The sequence below is a fragment of the Ornithodoros turicata genome, chromosome 6, assembly GCF_037126465.1.
Source record: "Ornithodoros turicata isolate Travis chromosome 6, ASM3712646v1, whole genome shotgun sequence".
Lineage (NCBI taxonomy): Eukaryota > Metazoa > Arthropoda > Arachnida > Ixodida > Argasidae > Ornithodoros > Ornithodoros turicata.
In genome coordinates this window covers 42,686,006-42,695,712 of record NC_088206.1, presented here as the reverse complement: position 1 = coordinate 42,695,712, position 9,707 = coordinate 42,686,006, and the positions used below count along the sequence as shown (strand labels likewise).

The following is a 9,707-nucleotide window of genomic DNA, read 5'->3' as shown; positions in this document are numbered from 1 at the left end:
GCTGCGCAGATTCACATTGGGGAAGTGATAAACAGTTCGTTATTAGAGAGCCAGTATATTTCTGGACTTTACGACTCTGGACACTGAACCCACGAGGAACGTGAGTTTTGCTTCCTTCGGCTGCAAAGCATTTGCTAGGCCAGTACAGTCTTCCTGGTGTGATTCGTGTTCTGTGCGTGCCGAGAATGCGTGAGCGTTTTGCTCCCGTCTGCAAGAACACTTCAGCATGCAGTTCCAATGTTTCAAACCACACTTTTCCGAAAGGCGAAAGAGAAATCTATTGACTGCAACAATCGGTTACAACTCCGATTGGGTGCCACCTTCGAAAGCAGCGATTTGATCTGTTCATCTGGCTCATACGAATGTTACGGAAGCAATGCGCAACTTGTTTCGCAAGAAGCCGAAGATGTCTCGTCCGGGATGCTGTGCCAACCTTATCTGCAGCAGGAGATTGCAGGGGCAGGACTAGGCAGCAGATAAAGGTAAGACGCGTAATGTTAGACAAGTCAGTCATGCGGTGCAAATTGCATCACGTAGAAGAGAAAAATACGCTATCTGTCAGTTACTGCTTCATCCTTTAGAGATTACGCCCGCAGGTGTATTCTCAGTACAGATTTGGAATTGCCTTATTTGTTAAATGATTTCGCAGGCATTCTGGCACCACCGAAAAGCTTGCACTCCACGTCTCAACTATCACCGTCTGGGTTTCAAGCTGAAGGCTGTCACGAGTGCCAACCAGACGCCCCTTTAAAGTTCATCTGTTTTTGTTGACGGAACCGTGACACCTGGCACTGAGACATTTCATTTTCTGATTAATCAAGGGCATTCCATCACTTGTGCTCGACTTCTTGTGTTCGTATACCCTTGCTGTTGCTCGCTAGCTTAGAGCAACCATGCCTGAGGTGCCAGCGCTTTCAGAGTACATTTAAGCAGTACATTTACATTTTACATTTTAAGTAAGTACATACATACCTTTTGTATACCTTTTGTCACTGACTAATTTGGTGGCAAAGTTATGAGTGGCAGTTGTGCAATTTTAAGCACATGTTTAAAAAGATAGGATATGGGAAGTGCTGACTGGTTGAACATGTGGAGTACCCAATATAATAATTGGGGGTTTACATCGCGAGACAACTGAGTGTGGAATACACAGCACAGTGTAATGTCCCTTATTCTGGCAATGTTAGCATGGTTCAAGAAGTGGGAAATGTTGCACTACCCTTAATAACATCTGTTGGGCCCAGCAAACAGGATACACATACCCTGATCTGAAGACACTATGTCTAACTCAAAAGCAATATGAGATCGACCCGTACGTGTTTATTTGCGAAACTGTTATGAATTAAATATGGCCTGTGTGGTATAGAACAATGCGCACACTCAAGTAAACATGCAAAAAATACGTATAAGGTCTCTCGACCTACATGCCGCGATGCGCTCTACGAGATAAACAACACACTACAAAACTACATCCAACACTTTTTGTGCGGGGCAACTCTAATGAGCACTTTCATATAACCGACGAATGGTTCAACGAATGCAGTTCGAGTGGTCACGATACATTTCTACGTCGTTCATTGCAGTCGCGCTATGATGCTGCACAATAAATGTATCTCGTGTAACAAGCCTGGCAATCGCACGATGTGCATGGGCAGAAATACGGCCTTTTTCTTTGAACACCAGTCCTCTGCAGGTATATGCTCAAACAATCACCAAGTCTCACGTTGTTGCTCAATCGCTCCCATTCCTGCACTTGTAGTAAAATCAGCAAACGGGTTGACGTGAATGGCAGCTGAACGGTTGAACTGCGAAGTTCTCGAGCACATAATCACAATTTCACGCTGAAAATGATGTTGAGGTGAGTTCGCGGTTGTTGTTTCCATCGTTCAATAGTTCTCGGGATTACCTCGGACGAAACGCTCATCGTAGCCGGCGGCCATAACTGGATTTCCTCGCAAACGGGAGAAGACGACAGGGAAGTCAGAGAAAGCCTCAGCTTTCATCAAATCAGACGCACGATTCTCTATCTAAGTAGTTGGAGCAGGTTTATCCCATCTACGTCACAAAAATGGCTGTGCCCATGGCTTGTTTTGGTTTCTTTGATGAATTAATTTTCGTAATAGGAAGACAAAATTGAGAAACGAAGGTGCGTTTCGGGGGCAGTTGGATGTGCTCGTTCTGAATATCACAACCGTTTCAACACATCGGGAAATCGGCGTAGCTGACCTTTAAAGGTCAGATATGCCGATATTGAAATGCCGCAGAACTGAGCGATACTCGCGCTGTGTGTTCATTACCGAACACTGAATATGTGTGCGAAATATCTTGCTCCAACTGTTCGTAGTTTTTTAGAAAACAGTTTTTTTAGTTCCCACGCCCGGCCGTCAGACCGTCGGCAAACCCTGCGCACGGGCGCACCGACGTCACTGCTCTCGGTTTATCTGTCTTTGGCTTGGCATGGACTCTTGGCTTGGCCGCTTGGCTTCTTTCGTTTCGTCCTCTGTGCATCGTACATAAGCGAACAGCTGTTATGTTGTTGCTAAGCCGGAAACAAAGCATGTGAATATTTTTTTTTTTGGCACGGCGTCGTTTGGAAAGTGCACTTCCTTGTTCTGACCTTGCCTTTTATGGGCTGGAGCGATATGATACGTGTATGCCACGGCGAAGTTGTCGAAGATGCGACGGTGCTACGCTGTTAGAACAATTCATCGGAGCATTCAAGTGTTACCTTTATAAGCTGCCAAAAGACCAAGCAGTGCGAAGCTCTTGGCTGACAGTGGTGCCTGCTAATTTCCACTGCAAGGATTTCGTCACGAATGTTATCATAGGTTACGCGCGACTCCAGAGGCAATTTGGAATCTCGGCACGAAATCGTCTGATGAAAATCTGAGGTGCCCGACGCACAACATTTTGAACGTGCCACGGAGGATCAAGGCAAAAAACGAGAGCAAAAAAGGTAAGTCGAGGTTCAGATAAAAAAATAGCAAGCTTAATGAATCGATTGTGCAGCTGTCCTACTGCGCTTACTCTGATATAACCACGATTAACAACACAATAGTATTGATAATCTAACTTCTGAATTATCACAGGTGCACGCTGAAGGCGGAAATGAAGCATGATCTGGCTTGCATCTGGTGCATGAAGAAATTGCTGACACGTTAGTTGCAGTCTACCTCCACCAACAGGTATGACAATGTGATGTTATAATTTGAGTATTCACCTATGTTCAACTTTTCATGTGCACTCGCATGCAGACATCTTGACACCACTTTTAAATCTGCCCTCAAAGTTACAACCTGTGCTTTCAGGGTGGAAAACAAAGGTCGCCATTCCGATTAGCTGCTATCTCCCAGTTCAAGCACTTTTGCTGTCTGGACACTGGTTCCTGTGGATGGGTGTTACAAGCTTCACTGTCTGATATAGAAGGTACGTTACATTAGTTCAGTTAATTTGTCTTTTGCACATTTTTGTTACTGTTAGCTGGATTACTGTTGGACATACAATCCTTTGACACCGAAGCTGATGTCGCCTCTGATAACGTTTTAGAATTTTCAGTGTCATCAACGTCCATTGAGGAAGGTGCCTTTACTATCTGTGAATCTTTAATTGAAGAATAGCCCAGAATTCATGTTAACATTGTCTACTCTTATTAATTCACTGTCTGTGTTCTGAGAGCTAAGAAAAATGGAAACTATTTATTTGTCACAACTTCACACTGGATGTGGTACTGGCTTGACATGTAAGCTAAAATACCTGGATTCTACAATAATTGTGTTCAACTTGGTGCATTACCGTGGGCAATGCCACATTCACTACATTTTTAGTGGGTCGGTGCACAAATACTGTGTGCATACTGCATACATACATACTGTTCGATAGGCAAAAATACCTGAGCAGTGCTGTGTAGTCTTTTTACCCAAAGTCCATACTCTTACTGCAAAGTCACAGTACGTAGAACAGCAATGTGCAGGTATGCTGCGATAGAGATTCACAACAGAAAGAAGACTGTTGAGAGCATCTAAATTTTAATGAGACGAGACTTTCGTGCACAAGGCTGCTCTTGTTAATGTCTAACATGAAGTTACAAAATCCCAGAATATATAAACATGTTGTAATGTAGAGAGCGAGGGTTGGTACAGACATAAAAATAATTATACAATCATATATAATAAAATAAAAAGGGGGTACAACTCCCCCCTCAACTCAACTCGACAACTCAATAACTCTACTTATTCTCTACCTTACAACATGTCATATATTCTGGAATTTTGTAACTTGATGTTAGACCTCAAGAAGTACAGCCTTCTGTGCGAAAGTCTTCTTTCTGTTGTGCACAATCATTATACAGTAAATACGATATCCATTTCTTGTCATTAATTCTTTTTTTTTTCTGCAGTGATGAGCATCCATAAGGACACATGGCCAGAAAGGGAGTCTCTTTGAGATGACAAACCCTCATCACCTCATGAGGATACAATGGTTGACGAATGGTTCTCAAGCACATCGAAACTTCAACAAATAATTCATGAAAAGCAAGCCAGTCAGTGCTAGCACCAGGAATTGAACGTGGACCGTCCTGCTACCAGTCAGAGATGTTACATTTCAGGCGCTCATTGACTTTTGGTGAATTACTTGTTGACTTTGTCCCAAGGTGGAGCTCGCCACAGCTCATTTGCTATCTGTTAATGTTGTGGCGTGTGTTGCGTTTTTCTCTTTGTGTGTTCCAGACTCAGAACGGTTAATTTGGATCAGGTCAGGTACGTTTCATTTAGACATGGCAAACATAAAGTGGTGTTTCTCAACACAACTTAGCAGTGGCCTTCATGCATTACTGCTACGGCCATTAAGCGTGAATGGAAAGCTGCACATTATGCATGATGTAAAACCCCAAGACTAGGGAACACGAAGGGACAGAACACAAACACGTCCCTTTGTGTTCCCTAGTCTCGGGGTTTTACATATGCATCATCTTCACCAGCTCGCTTGCTTCCTAGCCATTTTTTCTGCACATTATGTTCACTCTACTTTATCGTGTGCTATGTATAATCTTGTTCAAGTTCTGTCAAACGACGTGTAATGCTATAAAAAAATTCAGTACACTGTTTATGTGGGTTGAATGGTAGCGCATGAATGCAGGAAGGAAACTGTCATGTTATGGCAAGTGTTTACGTATTGTACATTTAACTACTAATTTTATTGGTTAGCTTTCGCCGGCGTGTCATGTCAAGCCATGTTATATTAATTTGGAACATGTTCTTCTTAGTAGCCAGAGCAGCTGATACACAGTGAGAACATAGCCCGTGTGTGTTTGTCTTTTCCACCGCAGCCCTTGGGTTTCCTCCCTGATGGCTACACATGTCAGGGATAGGTTTCAGAACCGGTAGTTCCCGCCAAGTGTGAATTGCTTTTCAGGGGATCATCACGCTGGCAGATGAAACATATGGTTTAAATTATTTGCAGGACAGGAATTGCGTAGCTTCACACAAATACTACTACTACGACGTAAGAGTGGTTTCAAATCTAGCTTTTTTGTGTTCCTGACATTATCGCACAAGATGTAGTATCCACTATGATCCTTTATAGGGGGTATGTACAGTGCAATCAACAGATGCTATTTACAAATCTGTGTTTTCTACTGTGTTGAAATGGGGTAGTTTGTATCTGAGAGCCATAGTGAAACACAGGCAGCCAAGGACAGACTTTTGATGCCCTCGAAAACATGGCAACACATTGCAGGGACTCTGGATGCTGCCTAAATTTCCAGAACACACAGCTCAAGGCAGCGGTTAAATAACAAGTGGTTAGAGAAATCCAAGACAGTTGCATGTGTAAGCAGTCCGCTGTTGGATTTGCTTCTGTCGAGATACGTTATCTCAAAGGGAACGCACGGCACACTCAGAATGATACTAGGGCTGCCTGTGAAATAGAATGAGGAGAGGGGAAGATATATAACCCTTTTTTCTTGTCTGTTATTCTATTGGTTAAATTGTCATTTGCTTAGCAGCATATATGTGTATATTCCAGAGTCTGCTAATAAATATATCAGTTTAGAGCTAGCAGTCGCATTGTAGATGTCTCATCCTGTCCTTGGCTGCTTGTGTTTCACTATGGCCATGCTTGCTATTGCAAAAACAGAAAACAAAAAAAGACAATAGAAAAACACGAAAAGAGCGACCTAAAAAGCTGCCTGTTCTAGTGCTCACATGGAGGCAATGCAATGAGGTACATGTTCCATTCATGAACTGTGCATAGTAGTACATATCACAACGGCAACCGATTATTCAGATTTTTCTTGAAGTACTTTGTTTTTTAGCTTTGTTTGCACAGTCTATTATTGGAGCTTTATGTGATTCCCCTCTTGAGATACTTTAAGATTGCTGATGCTGTGCAGTTTGTTAATTTTGAAACTGTACTGTGCTGAGGTACAAAAACAGAATTGTCATATCTGCATTTGAGCACATAGGAATAATTTGTAAGTACTTTCCTTGTTGACATTAATATTTGCACCAGGTCACAACATTGTTGATTGATGGAAAATGTAAATAAATATATATTTATTTGCTTGCCAAACAATGCACAAATGTCTTCTTTTCTAGTGAGATATTCCCTGTTACCAGACATAAATGTGGAAAAGTTAAAGGGGCACAATGATGGTAGAGTCTAGCATTGCTTTTTGCCACTTCACATATATTCACTGTTTCGTGTGCACATGTAGGAATAGGAAGGTAGAGCATGCGCATAAAAAATTTCGTATGCAGCCACACATATGGTTCAGAAGATTAATTAGATGATGTCCAAGCATATATAATTGTGCTTCATGTGCAATGGGTATGCTAACGGATTGCTTCCATGAAGCCTTTTCATTTATTTTTATAAATTCTTTTTATAAATGTTATTTTTATTTTATATAAATTTCATATTACATATTGTATACTTATATTTTTATAAATTTTATAAATTAAAAACTCAATTACACGGCCCCTGTAGAGTGCCCTTTGCAAATGGTTTGGTAACGTGTCTCTAACTGTAAAGGTAAGAGGCATCGAGAATGCTGCAGACAAGGTTGCAACTTACATATTGCTTATCATGTCCTACATACAAAGTGATTTGTACAATAATTCCTGAGCACGGAATTAATTCCGAGGCTGGCCAGTGATGTCACCCAGGACGACAAGTCACATAATTGCCTCTAACACTTTTACACCCCATGGGCTGAGTTGTGAATTGAAAGAGCACTCTACAGAAGGATAAGGTGCACCTGATTTCTAGGATATGCTATGCCCTAACTCTTCAGACACCACATTTCTAAAAACACCATTTCTAAGTGGCAATATGTGCTCTGGTACTTCTTTTGCGTCTGCATAGTGTGCAACCACATGGCTACTGGAGCTTTCGTGTGCATGTTTTTGTGCGACGGTGCTCATTACAAACAATATCCAGATGTTAGACATAAAATGCAGTAGTTTGTAGCGTGCCACACAACGCAGCGTGTGGGTGTGTGATTCAAAGAAAGCTTCTGGAAAATGCACAGAATCCCACAAAAAGTTTAAAATGTGATTTGTATTTCGTTTTACGTCTCTCGTCGTTACATACCATCGTCGACGCTGTTGCACATTGATAAATCGTACGTAAAACTTGTCCCATAGCAGTATGCGGTTTCTCAAATACATAGCACAATTTTTTCCTGCAGGAATAAAACGCTGTCGGCATTTTCTTGCTAACACGGCTGTCGAAACGTCAGTCTCTACAATGGGCAAGTGCTGTAAAGGGGCTAACGCAGACGCGACTTGATACAAATTGTACGTGCTCACAAAACACAAACGACGAATTCCAGTCACAACATCGCACAGAGGTTGGTTCGCGAATGAGTTCGCAGCTGCTGCACTGTTTACTTATCGCGGAACGGTGGAACCCGGCTGTCCGCCATCTTCAAGCACAGATACGTGAAGCCGCGAGAAGCCGTAGCTGAAATCCACTGACAAGTACGAAGGCGCGTACACGTCACAATGCCCGTTCGGGTGCATCTACGTCATAAAAATGGCTGCGCCCATGTGTGTTTCGGAATGAATTATCTATTTTTTTGACATGGTACTGTACCGAACTGAGAGAATGAAGGTGCATTTTGGGGAGAGCGGATGTGGGCTTTCAGAATATCACAACCGTTTCGACTATTTGGAATATCGGCATAGCTGACCTTTAAGGCGGTCCCCTCCGCTCCTTGTTTGCGCGCTACCATCGAGGGATGGTCGCACCGCCGCGAAATAGTTTTCTTCATATTTTTTTTCCCCTCGACGCTGGGGGCGGAGCATCCCGCTTGCGCATGTGTCGCAGATCGCAGTGGCTTTGGAGGAAATTGTCTTCTGTCTCTCGCGCGGCGGTCTTTCCGACACCTTCGCTCGGAGGGAACGTGGCAACGAGGCCGGTTTCACGCAAGTTTTCATGGGCCGAGCACGGGCATTATTTAGGTATATGGGGCTGTTCACACAACTGCTGCTCTCAATTCCATATGTTTCAGTGGGATCCGTGTTGCGTCTCTGAAACGCACAGACGAGAAACTCTCCTGACGCCGCTATTGCACCGAAACTTTTCTCGATTCACTGGCGCCTTTTCGTTTTTTGCAATATGCAATCCAAGTTTGCGGACTTTGTTTTCGTCGGCCATCACGTCGTGCATGCGTCCAGCGTGTTACATCAATCCTGGGCCCGTAACTAATGTTTGTGCACTGCGCATCACATTCTCATCATGATCATCATTACAGATCTCATAACCACCCCTGTGAGCCATGGGGTAGTGGTCCAATATTGTAGTGGGGAATTTCCTCAGTCATCATCATCATGTATGTGTTGTTGTGGCTGTTTGCAGACTTGAAACGCTGAGTTTGAATGATTCGGGAAACGTTCTGATTTTTAGAGAGTGGAATGAAATGGTGACAGTATCAAGAGAGGGGGAATATACCCATAACCGCTGCTTCAACAAAATGCAATAGCCTTGGTGGCCCTTTGAGAATCCGTTCTTTCGAACACACGACCAGTAAGGTGAACAATATTAGGGATCCCCTAGGCTTGAGTGTAAGGCTGTAGATAAAAAAAATCAATCGGTGTATAAAAAGCAGTGATGGCCAGTAGTTAACTACATGTAGTTAAACTACTAGTTAAACTACCAGACTGTAGTTAAAAAGTAGTTATCCACTACTTGCAGAAATGTAGTGGCAACTACTAGTTAAACTAATGTTTTAAGTAGTTAACTACAGTAGTTAGGTTACTGAAGGCGCGAACTACTTCCGATTTGGCCGCAAGCTTTACGGCACGATTGTGCTTCCGACTTTTACCTTGAGCTACTTGTTTGATGAGAACGGTGTCGTGCATGTGTACTAAATCTTCACTTTTAATGCGTGTCCAGCAGTGTGTGCGGATTTAACGAGTCATAATCGGATTTAAATCAAATCCATGTTTTTCGTAACACCGCAAATCAATCCAAATCAAGTCTGGATTTAACACTTGAGGCGACATTATATCATTTTAAATTCGGATTTGTTTTTGGTGTGCTAAATCAAATCCGGTTTTTAAATCAGGATTCATCAAATCCGTCAACGAATCCGGGGCTAAGTTCCCGAAATAACTGTAGCATGCAGTCTGACCATGTCTACATGGTACAGTTACTGAATGCATTCGCTGGATAATACCCGTGACATGGTATAAAACACTATA

General features: G+C 42.7%; 1 long non-coding RNA gene across 1 annotated transcript; it reads left to right on the top strand.

Moving 5' to 3' along the window:
• Positions 1 to 2,818: 2,818 nt before the first annotated feature.
• On the top strand, positions 2,819 to 3,396 carry LOC135397923 (uncharacterized). Its single transcript, XR_010423886.1, has 3 exons — positions 2,819 to 2,956; positions 3,090 to 3,185; positions 3,309 to 3,396. It is a non-coding gene; the product is annotated as an uncharacterized LOC135397923 (long non-coding RNA).
• Positions 3,397 to 9,707: the final 6,311 nt, after the last annotated feature.